Below are 16,828 nucleotides of genomic sequence, written 5' to 3'. Positions count from 1 at the left end.
AATGTGAGAATAATGAGACTCATTGTTTCTCCGCATGTAGGGGTGTAACGCACAGGTACAGGCTGCCTCAATTTTAAGATATAGAACAAAGGAAGAGTCTTTGCCACAAACTGAGATTTTCTGATCTTTTTATATTTAAAACCCAATGTCGTAAGACCTTAGATATTTCAAACTATGAATCAAATAATATCAAAGGTTTATACCATCAGAGGCCGAACTTAAAGAATTTGAACGGAAGTTCAAATTTAAGCCCCGACTCAAGTTTTGTTGGTTCCACTTAAATTAGTATTAAATTTTTCAATATTCAAGCCGGTGCTCAATTGAAACCGATTTTTGGGGGATTTGAGACGCGGCTTAAATTAATTAAATTCGGACACAGGTTGCAAAGATATCAGAAGTAGAAAGTAAAAGTTTTTGGCTAAGACTCAGTTTCCATTAAAATTTTATTTCTTAAAGTTTAATTTTGACTTGTGATTGAATTTATTTTAAGATTTAAAAACTATTTGTTGAGCACGGGATTTGTTCACACTGTAATGTTTCTCCTCCCACTAGGCGCTTATACCGCCATTACACAGTAATGGCGTCGGTTTATCACACTAAATATATACATGTTAATCCGAATTGATACCAGCTCATTTGTATCAAACATTTTAAGAATTTTACGCATAGTTTGCAGTTAGGAAGAGGTCGTAGAACTCTTAAAAGGAAATATGGTTGGATTAAGTTTGTTCGTGTAGGGTTGAATACTTGCATGTGAAGAACATTAATGTAAACGGAAATGTAGATATATCAGGGAAACCCATAAAATTGTTTAAGATGAAGACGATATCTAAACAATATTATATGTTTTTTGAGTCTTACAGTTGTCTGGATTAAAACTTAATTACGGTTGCAAAGTAAGCAAAACTGTAGATGATGATGATTCTGCAACCAATCAGTTGGAATGTGTCTAGAATCTCATTGAAGAATGCGAGGTTAGCTTGCGTCATGTAGTCCAATCTAGGTTTTATTACATTATCAGGGGCTCTCTCTAGGTAGGGTAAAACCACTGCAGGGGGTTCAGATACAGATCTTTATAAGATATAAACTATAGTACCTTGTATACGTTCACTATGGAGACTGCTTTTGCACAAATTACCCCGAAAAAAAATCAACTTAATTGAACAATGATGATGTTTTTTTTTTCAAATATGAATTGTTTTCCCATAAATAATATTTTATTTTTATTTGCTGATATCAATATTTTAGTTGAATGTCGTCTGACTGAAAAACTAGGGGTTTGACTAGTTATTCTTTAATTTGAAATCTTAATTTACAACAAAGCTTTTAGGGCGCTCCGCGCCCATCTTCTTTTTCAATTTTTAACTGTGGCTTTATCTGTGAGCATCTTCTCTTAGTACAGTATAATTTTTTTAATTTGTGGATTTCATAATATTTTTTCGCGCATTTTCAAAATCTTACTAAATCAAATAATTTAAGATAAAAATATTTTCAGATACATATTTAAAGTCTGATTGGCCTTAAACCTTCCCTGGGGCCACGTGAGGTCTCACACAAAATTTGGGCTTGATCGGTTCAGCCGTTTTGAGGTTTATTGGATACAAACAAACAGACAAGCTAAATTTAAATATAGATTATTAGAGAGAAAGGACATTAAGTTAATTTCAGTACGGATTAGATAAAAATTATGGGTTTGATACAAAACGGAAGCAGTTAATTTTTGTTTCAATACCACACAAATTGTAAAACTAGAACTAAGCATATACCTATCATTCAAAATCCATCCAACAAAGCTTGATTAACCTTTTGAATCATATACGTAAAGCACTATACGAGATATATATAAGAATGACAAAAATGTACTCAAAATGTAATGCACGCAGATTTAACAGTTCGGTTCTTAATCATCATCGATCAAAAATTGACCTAGCTATCAAACATCATTTGTTTCGATACTTTTTTGTCGATATGTGCGTTTTAAATGAAAGCGTAATATTGAAAGACAACTCGGAAAGTTTAAAGAATTGAATTAAAAAACTTAAACGTGATTAAATCAAAAAGGAGAAACCGAACCCACATCACCCCGGTTAGTCCAGTAAGTTTTCTGCGTGCATCAGAAAAATAAATATTTCGCAGATTTTTGGTTTTCATTGGTGAAGTTTTTAAATAGAAATGGTACTTTTCATTAATTTTGACGTTTATTGAAAAAAAACATACAGACACAACGGCAGACAGCCAAATGTATAAGTGACATAGATAAGTACATGCTATAAGTTTGATAAGTTAAGGATATTGCTCCGGCCCCGACATAAAACTGGATGATTAAGATTATCTGAACCATCTTTACTCCGTGTAGTACTAGAACCACTGGCAGGGGGCCAATACACTAACACATTTGTTACAAATATAATATCTTTTCAGAACATACGTTAAAGGGATTGGTTCTGATTTTCATGCCGGGTATTACAATTGAAAAATGTGATTGTTTATTGTACATTTGTGTTTTTCAGTATTAGATATTCGATCTAGCATTTTATTATAATATCACACGTCAAACCAACGTTACTTGCCGCGTGTAAGATTTAAATCTGATTTCAAACATAAATCTTATTATTAAAGAGATATTGAGAAGAACAAAACTGTTTGAATTTCTAAATGTAACCGGATAAAGGAATTGAGTCTTTGTAACAAACTCTGATTTTCTAATACCTATATATTTGCAACCCAATTTCGTAGACCTTAGATTTTTTCAAACTATGAATTCTGTTAGATCAAATAGTCTAAGTTTGAAATATCAAAGGTTTCCACCATCAGGTTGCCAAGATATAAGGCTTTTAAAATTTGAATTTGTGGCAAAAACTTAATTCCTATGCTGATCACATACTTCATAAAATCAAACCTAGAAGAGCTACTTTAGGTCACAAAGTCGCATAAAAGCTCACAGTGATTAATTCAAATTTATTGTGGTATTTCTATTCTTTTTCTGGAGTAGTACGCGACCAAACCAAATTCTTAACTCAAACTTTTAAATTAAAAACATCAGCTTTTAAAATGTTGAAATCTACAGTTTAATAATTTCTCATGATACCAGTCCTGAGTATTTGAACTAGGTGTTGCTAGTTAAACAAGTTCCAGTTAAACTTTCTGTTTTTAGTTTTACTAAACTTCACTATTCATTAATTCCGGCCTCTGATTTCTAATTGGTTCAATCGCGAAACTTTAACCAATAACAGTTAAACTCCCAAGGGGAAAGAGAATGACTCGCAACCAGTTTTACTCATTCTGGGACCAAATATAATGAATTTGAGCTACATCGCTGAATTACAAATTGCCGATTCAAATTGAACCAAAGATTTAAAGTAAAGGAGTCAGAAAGAATTTAAATCGGTGATTCAAATTTGAACCGGTGGTCGGTAGTTCAGCGATCCCTTTTAATTAATTCAATTCGGGCCTTGTTCATTTAAAAATGCCCAGAATTAAGAAATTTTGTGCTGTAAAAGCCTTACTCCAACAAGTCTTTTAGATCGGTTTCAATCCAGGTTCAACTCTTCAGGTTCTCCATTAATATTGCATGCACTATAAGGGATTTATCTTATTATTGTTTAGAAGAATAAAGCGTGAAGGAAAAATTCTAAACATTTTAATAAAAATTCTTGATCTCTGTAATATATTATAAATACTATATATTATATACTATATAAGCTATCAATGGGGAAATATTTTTTTTATCCGTCTCCTGATTCCTTACACACATCATTCATAAAATACACTGACTATAGAATATTTTAATTATTTCTTAAAGCAACAAAATAAAAAACATTATCTGTTTACTTTCTATAAGAGAGAGAAACATTACTAATATTGTTAAGATTAATGTACTATTGTTATCATTCATTCATATCCTTATCCTTAATTATTATTATTATTATTATTATGAGGATGTAAATCTATTGATTGAATAATAAATTATTGATGATAATTATAATTATTAATCTTAATGTTTATGTTATTGTTAATGTTATTGTTCTTGTTAATGTTTAAGTTATTGTTTTAGTTATTATTGTTATTGTTAATGTTATTATTGTTATTGTTATTATTGTTATTGTTATTTTTACAATTATTATTTATTAATCAGTATTATAATGAAAATATTTTTTCGCGTAATTACGCCACAGCTTATAGATCTTACTTATAAACGCACAGTATACGCATATATTCCCCAAAAAAACCCAGACTGACCCTCCAGAATAAACAAGCAAGAAAACTTAAAAACAACAATGATTAGTGTCAAACAAAATATTAGAAAAATATTCCAATATCTCAAATATATATATTTTCTACCCTGATTTCCTATAGATAATTAAAACATAATTAAAACGTAATTTCAGTTAACCCTACATTTTTAGAGTGGCATGTCCTATTCACAATAGTACCTTGAATGATTATCAAAGACGATGAAAATTTTCTATGAAAGTGAATTGCGTATTCATACAGCGCAGAGACGAAGAATTTTCAGAATTCAAAACTTTCCTCATTGTTACTCAGACAAAGGTTTATAGTGTACCTGGGTACCCTTGTGAATTGGCATGTCACATTATATTTTATTTAACCCAGAAATAAGAGAGTAACAGAGATCGCTGATCAGCTAAATATTTTCCACAGCATGGTCTATTGTGTAACTGTACATGACCAATCAGAAAACATCTGTATTCAGGGATATTTAAGGATCCTTTGAATACGAAACACAAAATCTTAAAAAATAGACTGAATTCATAAATATTCTGTTTCATGTTCAAAATTGAAGTATTTCTGTAAAAGTTGTAAAACTTAACCCCTGAATGGGTTTAATATTAACGAGTGGCTGTGAGATGGCACTCTAAAAACCTATCGTAAAAACGTAGCATGCATGTCCTGCCGGGTCAACTTAGGCCTACGTAGCCCAATCTGTGAAAGGAGATAAGCAGTCTGAGTAGTCTATGATTTCACCCTTTAGTATTGAAATCGTATTCACAAACACTAAAAAAGCTTGTTTGTTTAATTTTGAATACAGATTTTCATCTGTTACATCCGGAGAAAAGTTTCATCGAAACTTAAAATTGATCATTATAAACTAGATAGATTTGTATCTCAGTCATAGATTAATTTAAATAACAGATAGGACAATAGATGTCGTCTTTTCAAGATTCCGTTACCTTACGTTCACAATAACCCTATGGCAGCAGTTCAAAGGAGTTGCGCTCTACGCCAACAACACGCAAATCCTTTGAACTGCTGCCTCAAGGTTATTGTGAACGTAAGCAAACCGAGTCTTGAAAAGGCTACATCTAGTGTCCTATCTATCATTCTGTTATTTAAATTAACCTGTAATCTCAGGTCATGTCATACTTTTGATCAAGGAGAATTGAACACAAGGAGGGAGCGATAAGGTTTCCGTACACTTTGCGGTGACGTTTTTGGACTGCTGAAGAACTAGTTTTTGCGTAACAACAATAACAAAGATTGTAAACAATAACGCAAATGATAAACAGACATCTGGCGCATCTCTGGCGTTAGATGAAGATTCACCGTATACTAAATCATGTTTGTTTACATTAGATCGGCTGCCTTTATTATTGTTGTTACGCAAAAACTAGTTCTTCAGCAGTCCAAAAACGTCACAGCAAAGTTTACGGAAAACCTATTGCCCCTCCTTGTATTCAATTCTCCTTGCTTTTGAAATATGGAAATATAAAAAATCCAGTACACGTACAGATCTTGCAAGTCGGCTTTACACTGGCTACTCTAGGCTGGTCGGTACAAGTGAATGCGCAGGACCGGTAAATCCTTGTACCGGTTCGGATCATGCAAGGTTAGGGCTATGTACATACAGGATAGTATGAATTTACTAGATCGAAGTTAAGCTAAACCAATACTTTCTTTTGATGCTATTTAGATGAGAATTTGTTAAAAAAAAACCTTCCATTTTCTCATATTTTGTATTTTTGAGATTATCTGTGATATGTGAACAATTTATATTTAAGAGGTTGAAAGTACAGAGTAGATGACTTGAATAATTTAAATGCAGCTCTAAAAAAATAATTGTTCTAAACTTTTTATTTCTAAGTGGTTTTAGTTCAGGATACTAAATAAAAAGACTTCAGACATAAAGTGACAAATCTGATATTTACTTCTTACAAACTGTCCGTAATTTGATCTGATATTGGAAACAGTACATACCGTTTTATAATGTTGGCTCACATACAAATTAAGACATTTAAATCACCGTGATATAAGCCTACAAAGCCCAAGCCTTTCATCTTTAAAGAGAGAGTAGATAGAGATACTTCTTAAATGATTCTCCATCCATAGTAAGTGAAAGGGTTAACCACACAGGATGAGAATGTACAGAATGTACAGAATGTTTAGAATGTACAGAATGTACAGAAGGTTTAGAATGTACAGAATGTACAAAATGTACAGAATGTACAGAATGTACAGAATGTACAGAATGTACAGAATGTACAAAACGTACAGAATGTAAAGAATGTAAGCTGTCTGTTTCCTCATTCTTAAGATGAGAAACCATAAACTTATTTCTTTCTTTGCCAAAGCCATCAAAAACTATTTTCCAGGAAGATCTAATTCAGATTTGGTATCGTCATATCAAGAGTTTTAAGTCGTCTTTACAGCCTCATTCTTAGTGGGTAACCCTGGACATGTCTGATTCAGAACGGTAATCTTTAAATCCTTATCCGTGTTAATCTCTTCCCTGTTACATGTACTAACTTCATTATCCTTGTTATTCTCTTCCCTGTTACATGTACTAACTTCATTATCCTTGTTAATCTCTTCCCTGTTACATGTACTAACTTCATTATCCTTGTTAATCTCTTCCCTGTAACATGTACTAACTTCATTATCCTTGTTAATCTCTTCCCTGTTACATGTACTAACTTCATTATCCTTGTTAATCTCTTCCCTGTAACATGTACTAACTTCATTATCCTTGTTAATCTCTTCCCTGTTACATGTACTAACTTCATTATCCTTGTTAATCTCTTCCCTGTTACATGTACTAACTTCATTATCCTTGTTAATCTCTTCCCTGTTACATGTACTAACTTCATTATCCTTGTTAATCTCTTCCCTGTTACATGTACTAACTTCATTATCCTTGTTAATCTCTTCCCTGTTACATGTACTAACTTCATTATCCTTGTTAATCTCTTCCCTGTTACATGTACTAACTTCATTATCCTTGTTAATCTCTTCCCTGTTACATGTACTAACTTCATTATCCTTGTTAATCTCTTCCCTGTTACATGTACTAACTTCATTATCCTTGTTAATCTCTTCCCTGTTACATGTACTAACTTCATTATCCTTGTTAATCTCTTCCCTGTTACATGTACTAACTTCATTATCCTTGTTAATCTCTTCCCTGTTACATGTACTAACTTCATTATCCTTGTTAATCTCTTCCCTGTTACANTTCCCTCATATTATTTCAAGATCTTCCTTTTTCCCGCAAATCTCTTGATCTAAGGATTTTCTGTACCTGAGATCTTGAACCTGATAAAGAAATTTACAGGCTTGTGAGATTTTTAGAATTTTGCTCCGGACTAACAGTTTAGTAGACAAGATACTTCTGCTTCAGACCAATAGTTTAGCAGACGAGATACCTCTACTCCGGACCAACAATTTAGCAGACGAGATACTTCTGCCCCGGACTATACAGTTTAGCAGACGAGCTACTTCTGCTCCGGACTATACAGTTTAGCAGACATGATACTTCTGCACCGAACTAACAGTTTAGCAGACGAGAAATTCTTCCCGAACTGCACTCAAGCTTCAAATCTGCAAAAACGAGAATATTTGGAGCATTTATTAGTTTCTTTAATCTTAAATATTAGTACATGTCCTAGCCTATAGGTAGGGTCGAGTACCCAGGGAGTTGCTTCGCTGGATACACACGTCAAGCAGATAAAATACTTTCCTTCCTCCTGTCAGTTCTACGAGAGACATGGAGACAGGCTTACACTTTGCTCCGTCCGACCGTCTCAGGGTTTAGTTGGGGATAGGAGCAGAAACTATGATTTGTGACAGTGACAGTTTTAAATCTAGGATGGATAATATCTTTAATTGATTTTCTTCAAACTAAATTCATTCGGGAACTATGCTTTTCTTTCTCCTTGTCCTGGTTAGGTTCGGGACTCCCGTCTCCGGGTCCCCACCAAAGTGCCGACTCATCCCAATACGACAGTTTGGAACCATGGTTCCTGATCAGGTGGACTGCTCCTGTAGATCAGAGCATCGTAACTATATCGGGAACCTGAATTTTCTGAAAAATCACCTGGTTCCAATCGAAATGTACGATAGGACGGTTGAAGTTTCTCTAAGGAACTGTGAGAACCTGGAGCTGGTCTTGAACCTTGCAGATATCACAACAAAGACTGTGAATGTAAGGATACAAGAGACAAAATCCGTGCTTATCAGTGAAATCAGGCAGGACGAATAAATTCTCAAACCTTATTAATTTTCAAATTCTCAAATGCAGAGGGAAGGGATTAAGAGAATAATTATATGATTTCTTTAATGTTAATATGAATTATCTTTTTAAACTTCAGGTTTTTTTTTAACAAAAGCTTTCAACCTAAATCCAAGATTGTATTTGATGAAAAACAGTGATTCTTTTTATTTTTAAAAGGGCTGTAAATGAAAAATGAAAGGGGGTATAGGCTGAAACCTGAGAATCTCAGGAGTTTATCGATACCTATAAGACATCTATCTGATGTCCTGTCTCGAAGAAGTTGACATAAAACTGTGTCAAAACTATACCAAAACGTATATATGTAAGATATACGTTCGTTTCACGTGACCAGAACTCCCTCCAATGACAGTGCAGTATACTGTTTACTTGATACAGACGGAAGCAATAATACTGCACTGCCATTTGTTAGAGTGCTGGTGACATGACCCGGACGTATACATAAAATTTTCAATTGTATCTATTTAAATTTTAAATTCAAATAATATAGGAGCAAACTTGAATTTCTCAAGCTTCTCTGTGATATCGTTGTTTTCAGATTGGTTGCGTATTTGTTGAATATGATCTGTAACTACGAATCTAATACTAATCGTACATATATACGTTTTTGAATAATATTGACACAGTTTAAATTCAATTTCCCGAGACAAAAACATCAGATAGATGTCTTATATGTCTCAATCAGCTCCTGAGATTCTCAGGTTTACGCCTATACCCCCTTTCATTTTTCCTTTACAGTCCCTTTAATGAGCTATCCGAAATTTTCTGCCAATAGAATTTGAAGGGAGTCAGGTTTTATGTTACAATTCAATTTTAAGCAGAGAGAAATCTAATAAAATCCATATTTTTGATTACGGCACGTCTATTTTTCAATTATTTCAGGGCATGATATGTAGGCTTAAAAGACGAGAAAATTGATTATTTAATGAGAATGGTTTTTAAATCCCTTAATCTTTGCAACCCAATGTCGTGGACCTTAGATATGTCAAGCTAGGAATTTTGTTGAATTAAATTATTGAAGTTTGAAATATCAAAGGTTGAAAAAATATAGGGATGAGAAAACATTATTTTGTGACAAAGACTCAATTCCTTTATTNATTTATTCCAGCTAAATAATCATCTGTCCTAGCTAAATATTATCTGTCCTTGATGAATTTTCGTCTGTTCCAGATGAATTATCATCTATTCCAACTAGATTATCCCCTATTCCAGCTAAATTATCATCTATTCTGGCTGAATTGTATCTATTCTAACTGAATTTTTAATTCATCTCAGTTGCTTTTTCATCTATCTCAGTTGAATTTTCATCTATCTGAATTGAGTTACTATCTATCCCAGTTAAATTATCATCAATCATAGCTTAACTCTTATCAATCACAGCTTAATTATCATCAATCAAAGCGAAATTCTTGTCTATCCTTGCTCAATTCTCACAAACCCAGATAAACTCGCTTCTTTCCTAGCTTTATTATCATCTATCCCTACTGAATTTTCGTCTATCCCAGCTAAATTCTCATCCATCCCAATCAAATTATTTTCCAGCCGAATTTTCACCTGTCTCAGTTGAATTCTTATCTATTCAAGCTCAATACTCATCTATCTCAGCTGAATTATTGTATATGCCAGCTAAATTATCATTCATCCCAGCTAATTTCTCATTTATCCCAGCTAATTTCTCATTTATCCCAGCTGAATTCTCATCAATCCCAGCTAAATTCTCATTTATCCCAGCTGAATTATCATCCATCCCGGCTAAATATAATTTATTCTAGCTGAATTATCATTTATCCCAGCTGAACCATCATCCATCCCAGCTAAATTCTCATTTATCCCAGCTAAATTCTCATTTATCCCAGCTGAATTATCATCCATCCCAGCTAAATATCATTTATTCTAGCTGAAATATAATCCATCCCTGCTAAATTATCATCTAAATACTCCACTTGAATTTGTTCCTTATAATCTTAGAAAAGAAAAAAGTCTGTAAATATATATTTTGAACTAAGTTATGAAAATGAACGTGCTTTCTTCTCTTCCTGTTGACCGACCTTTCTGCTACAGAAATATCAAGTTTCTTTGAATAAACAAATATTAAGACCTTTCCCCTTTCAGAAAAAATAATTTCCCCCCCCGTCACTGCAGGGAAAAATGCGTAAAGTTTCTGTTGATCAAGATTCTATAAACATTGGACAAGAATGTTTGTTAATAATTTCAGGTGATAGAATGTCGCACGCTTCATTCAACTTTTTTGGCCTTAAATCTTAAGTTATGGGCGGTTCACAATTGTGTTGTTTAAAGCGTAAATATTTGAGAAAATCTAGGTTTTTTCTACTTAGTTTAGGGAAACTTTAAATATTTGAAAGAAAAGTTTTCACATTCTAGCATAGTAGCAGAGTAAGGTATGTTTGAGGGAACAGTTAGGAACATAAGATACGAATACGCTAAGAGAGTAGATCACAGCAAACAGTAGAGCGTAGATCACAGCAAACAGTAGAGCGTAGATCACCGCAAACAGTAGAGCGTAGATCACCGCAGACAGTAGAGCGTAGATCACCGCAGACAGTAGAGCGTAGATCACAGCAGACAGTAGAGAGTAAATCACAGCATACAGTAGATCACAGTAGACAGCAAAGAGTAGATCCCAGCCGACAGGAGAGAGTAGATCACAGAAGACAGCAGAGAGTAGATCACAGAAGACAGCAGAGAGTAGATCACAGCAGACAGTAGAGAGTAGATCACAGTAGACAGCAAAGAGTAGATCCCAGCCGACAGCAGAGAGTAGATCACAGAAGACAGCAGATCACAATAGACAGCTAAGAGTAGATCCCAGCAGACAGCAGAGAGTATATCACAACAGACAACAGAGGGTAGATCACAGTTGATAGTGGAGAGTAGATCACAGAAGACAGCAGAGAGTAGATCACTAAAGACAGCAGAGCATAGATCACAGCAGACAGCAGAGAGTAGTTTACAGCAGACAGTAGATCACAGTAGACAGCTAAGAGTAGATCCCAACAGACAGTAGAGTGTATATCACAACAGATAACAGAGGGTAAATCACAGTTGACAGTGGAGAGTAGATCACAGCAGACAGCAGAGCGTAGTTGACATCCGACTGTAGAATGTAGATCACAGAAGACAGCAGAAAGTAGATCTCAGCAGACAGCAGAGAGTATATCACAACGACAACAGAGGGTAGATCACAGTAGACAGTGGAGAGTAGATCACAGCAGACAGCAGAGCGTAGATCACAGTAGACAGTAGATCACAGCAGACAGCAGAGAGTAGATCAGAGCAGACAGCAGAGCGTAGGTCACAGCAGAAAGTACATCACAGCAGACAGTAGAGCGTAGATCACAGCAGACAGTTGAAAGTAGATCACAGCAGACAGTTGAGAGTAGATCACAGCAGACAGTTGAGAGTAGATCACAGCAGACAGCAGAGGGTAGATCAAAGAAGACAGCAGAGCGTAGGTAACAGCAGACAGAAGAGAGTAGATCACAGCAGACAGATAAAAGTATAGATCAAGGCAATCAACAGAGAGAAAACTATAGATCACAGCTGACAATTTTAATTTTGACTACTATCAAATTCTTTGAATTTTTTATCAGTCTTTCAACCCTCTTTGATCATTTAAACCCTCGCCCTTCTTTCTTTCAGCTAGGATTAATTTGTCAATCTCCGTTATACTCCTAGAGCTACCCTAGCCCTCAATTTACCAAATCTAGATAAATTTACAGTTTAATGGGGATTTAAATACCTGCGCTTGTAAAAGCTGGGTTCTGGTTTATGTTCGGGGAAGGGGAGAAAACAGGATGTCTCAAAACAGGAGGTATAGTGGGTGTAATCACTCAAACCTGGAAAACTGTTTCATAGCTAAATTAAAAAGTTCAAATGTAAATAATTTCCCCGATTAGCGAGTAATTTTGTGTTTAAGGGGTGCTCTGAATTAAGATCAAAATGATTGCATGAGAGGTAGAGGAGTGAGGGGAGGGTTAAAGAATTGAAATAGCTTTAAATTACCGTTTCAGAAAACGGTATTTTTTTTACATATTATGTTCTATAAAATTACAGGAAGTTAAAAAATGCGTTTATTTTAGTTTTTCTGTTTTTTTTTTAAAGGCAAGCATAAAAAGAAACCTGTAATGTAAGAGAACATTTACAACATTTTATCATTTCGTATTTCCTAAATTGTAATTTTATTACTAAATAGTAATTTTCGATATTAAAAAAATGAGATCTTTACAAAACTATGAGAAAACAGGTTGTGTAGGAGTATGGTTATACTGTCAACTACAACCCATCAAAGGCGTACACAGGGGGGTGGTCTATGGAGGCTCTTTAAAATTTATGGTTTCCAGGGGGTTTTCTGACCCCCCCCCCCGAATGAAAATTAATGTAAGCCCCCCTGGACATATTCCTGTGTACGCCCCTGCTCCCCTTCTCCTGATAAGAATAAGGGTAGGGATATTTAGCTCAAACATTACTGCAGTGTCCTTGCAAAGATTGTTTCCGTAAATAAATCTGCTTAACCCTGAAATAAAAAAAACTGACCACAGTGTGAACAAAACATTAATATTTTGTTCTGAAAGAAAAGATAAATGATTTCTCAAGATATAGATTATTACATAACGTTTGAAGTTGTTCTAAGAGATTACATGTTCAAATTATATCTAAGCAAAGGACCATGCACCACTTCACACTTAGGTCACTTTGAAATAGACCGAAGAAATTAAAATTTATGTAACATTATCGGTACGACTTCCAGCCCTCATAGCTTCTCTAGCTTTGATTTTAAGCATAATATCAGATTCCTCAAATTCTACTGTAAATATAAATCTAACAATCAGTAAAAAACCACAATAATCTTCGCATAACATTTTATTCATAAACGCAATGCTTCATGCTTTATGCAATCTTCAGCTTATTATCCAGTATCCACCCCTGGGTTAAAAAGCAGGAGGATTTTATTTTACAAATTCGATTTTTTTTTCTTCCAATTTCAAAATAATCACAATGTTAAGTAATTAGTAATTGATACATGTCCTCATTTCTTTTGATATTTCTTCAAGATTTTTTTTAATGGAGTTTCCTTTTTGAACTACACAGAATACCCTAGAATATTATTATCTACGTTCTTTACCTAGCAGTTTTGGATTATTTCTCTCAGCCAAAAAATTAGTAAAAAGATTTATTTCTTTATTTAAATTGTTTCTCTCTCTTTCATTACAGTAAGGATCCCTTGTTAAAAGCTTCATGTTTTCATGCAGACAGAAAAGTCATTTTCTGTAAACTCTATTTCAAACATAAAATTTATTTTATTATCTGTCTTCATATTCGCACTCGATCATATTTGTGAACGATATACAATTCATGCGTTTAATTATTGACCTAAATTGAATAAAAAGTTATATTGCAACAATAAAGGAAGATGCAGAGTGTCCCACGAAACATGAAAGTTGGTAAATAGTTTAGAATGTCTTCTTCCATAATTTGTTAAGTTGTTTAATACCAAAAACAATAATAAAAATATTATATAGGAGTCATATTATAGTAAAATTAAGTTCAAAGTAAAATATATTTGAGCAAAAGATTTTTTAAACGAAATAAACTGCAAACAGCCTTTAATATCTAATACATTGTATGGAAGACGACCTTCAAAACTACTTACCAACCGTCACGTTTTGTGGGACACCCTGTACTTAAAAGGACTGTAAATGCATTTTTACATTTTCGATACTTAACGTACCATTCAAACATTGGTATGAACAGAAATGACATAAATATTCGTATTTTTCTTAAAATTAATTAGTTTTGATTCAGTTTCCCAATCTAAATTGTTTGTAGATTTTTGTAAAAAGAATTACAAATTAATTTATGTACCATTGAGAATCGGTCATGTAATGGGATCGGAGCTGAAAACTTTAGAATGGGATATCCTTAATCTATGTATCCAATGTACACATTTTTGATTTACTTTCAATAAATCCTCTCTTTTGGATAAATCTACTGCGTAAAAGTTACGTTTGACAACAATTACAGATACGATGCTTTATCTATTGGACTATTCTGATTGAATTATTTATGTGAGCTGCTAACAAGCCGACTTTTAGAGCATTTCAACAAATATAAATTTAACCATGTTTATATGAACTGATTAAAAAACACATCTTTTCACATTTGTGAACTACAGTAATGTTGAACGTTAGTTTTAATAAACATTACCCCAAAACTTACGTTTGTTCAATCGATCATTAGTTCAATTGACACCATCAACACCAGAAATGCGCTAAAATTAAAAACCGGGTTTTAAAAAGTTTAAAAGCGTATTAAACATGACACGCTGATTGGTTGAAGTTTAAACTTCTTTCTTGGATTCGAATGCGTATTAACCATATTTACCTAATCTCGGGTTTAGTATATAACCAGGAGATCATGCATTGATCTCGATATATATCGTTCTAAAGTTTCCAGCTCGAATAAGTTAATAAGTCGACACTTCTTTTCAGAAAAAAATAAAAAAATTAACATAATATTTTTTAGTTCAGGAATGTGAGTCACGTGAGTATTGAGAATGTAACGAGCTCAGCTCCGGTGAAGATCAGTGGACGCCATCTTGAATCCGTTCTCATCAAACAATCCTTCTTCTCCTTCCTACCCTGGCCCGGTATATTCATCTTCAACGCAACCAGGGTCAGCATCATCCAGAGCTCCTTCCCCGGGTTGGTGCCCAAGTCCATCTCCTTGACGATGGGAGAGGAGGTGAACGTGAGCTATAACCTCATGGATGTATCCAATGCTCTAAATATGCTTCAGTTTCAACATATCAATATAAAATGTAACCGGAGAAGTAAGGATGAAACCCTGCCTCCTGAGTGCTTGGAATTATACCAACCAGAGATATTTCCAGATATGTTGGAAGGACTGGAGAAGTTTGATGAACCTCTCAAGAACGAGAGTGCTGAGAATATATTTTCTCTCTTTTCTTTGAATCTTCAAGACTTTTCTCCGAGAAATGATTCAGTGTTTCTGTCCGTCCTGATTGTAAATGATGTTTACGGTTTAATTTTCCTCAGTCTCGCTATTCTTCTCACAATCTGCTTTCTCCTGATATTCTGTATTGTATTGTGTATCCGGAGACGAGGGAAGAATAGACCGGAGAAAAGTGAACGGAAAGGAGTAGCAGACCTAATCAAAGCATCTACACACCTAGGAACCAAACTAATCCCTGACCCCGGAGCAAGGACGGATGCGGACGAGTACTCCAACAGCTCCAGGGCCCACCTAGCACAAGGAGTAGACGGGTTCCCTGACCCTCTTCTCCTTCATTATGTTACAGTACAGAAGGTTAAGTCGGAGGAGGGAGAAGGTGGAATAGTTTGTGGTTCTCTGACTCTAGGTCCAGCTTACAATCTCAAGGATAACATGAGTACTAGAGCAGTTTTATCAAACCGTCTCAAGAACCAAACCTTCAGCAAGGTTTAGATAGTTTGATCTCTGCAGCCTTTAGTTCAACTTGATAGCCTAACATTTAGCTAAACTCAAACTAAAATGTATTATCTTCTTCTTTACAAACAAATATCCATGTTGCCAAGAAAGATATATCAGTAACCCGCATCTTTGTTTACAAAAAAGTGTACTGCATTTTCTGTAAGGAATAAAAACAAAACTCTGCACCGCCTGAGATTGTTCACATTCCTCCCGCAAAATGCAGTAAACAAAGATTTTCCGTTTTCCTATTGTATCTTCATTGTGTGAAGATTGTATCTTCCTTGCGTGTAGATTATATCTTCCTTGCATGAAGATTGTATCTTCCTTGCATGCAGTAATGTATTTTGCAGAAATACATTTAATAAATGTTACGTTTAATAAATATAACATTTTTCTCTAAACAAAATCATAACATTGTCCTCCCTTAATTTACTTCTCAAATTAATCATGTTTTTATAGATGGCCAAAATAGTTTACATTTCGGCATTAAAACATCGTAAACCTTAAAACCACCATTTTAAAGCTAAACAAGGATTCCTTTGACAAGAATTAAAAAATATCTATTATTCGTTGAGAATATTTTATGCATAAATCTATAATTATTTATTCTAACCCGGAATGTATTTTTTGTTTCTTTAGTCTTACAATGTGCGAAAGAAAAAAATAGTTTTTTGTCGTTAGCAAGCCAATAATTTCGACAGGGAATGAATGAATGAATTCATTCATTCATTTGTGTTAGAAAATAATTTTAAATTTTTTTTTCTTTTCTAGTTTTCAATTAAAAAACCTTAGGGTTTTCACGAAAAAATC

Source organism: Eurytemora carolleeae, unplaced genomic scaffold (assembly GCF_000591075.1).
Source record: "Eurytemora carolleeae unplaced genomic scaffold, Eaff_2.0 scaffold327, whole genome shotgun sequence".
NCBI lineage: Eukaryota > Metazoa > Arthropoda > Copepoda > Calanoida > Temoridae > Eurytemora > Eurytemora carolleeae.
Note: the sequence above shows the minus strand (reverse complement) of the source record.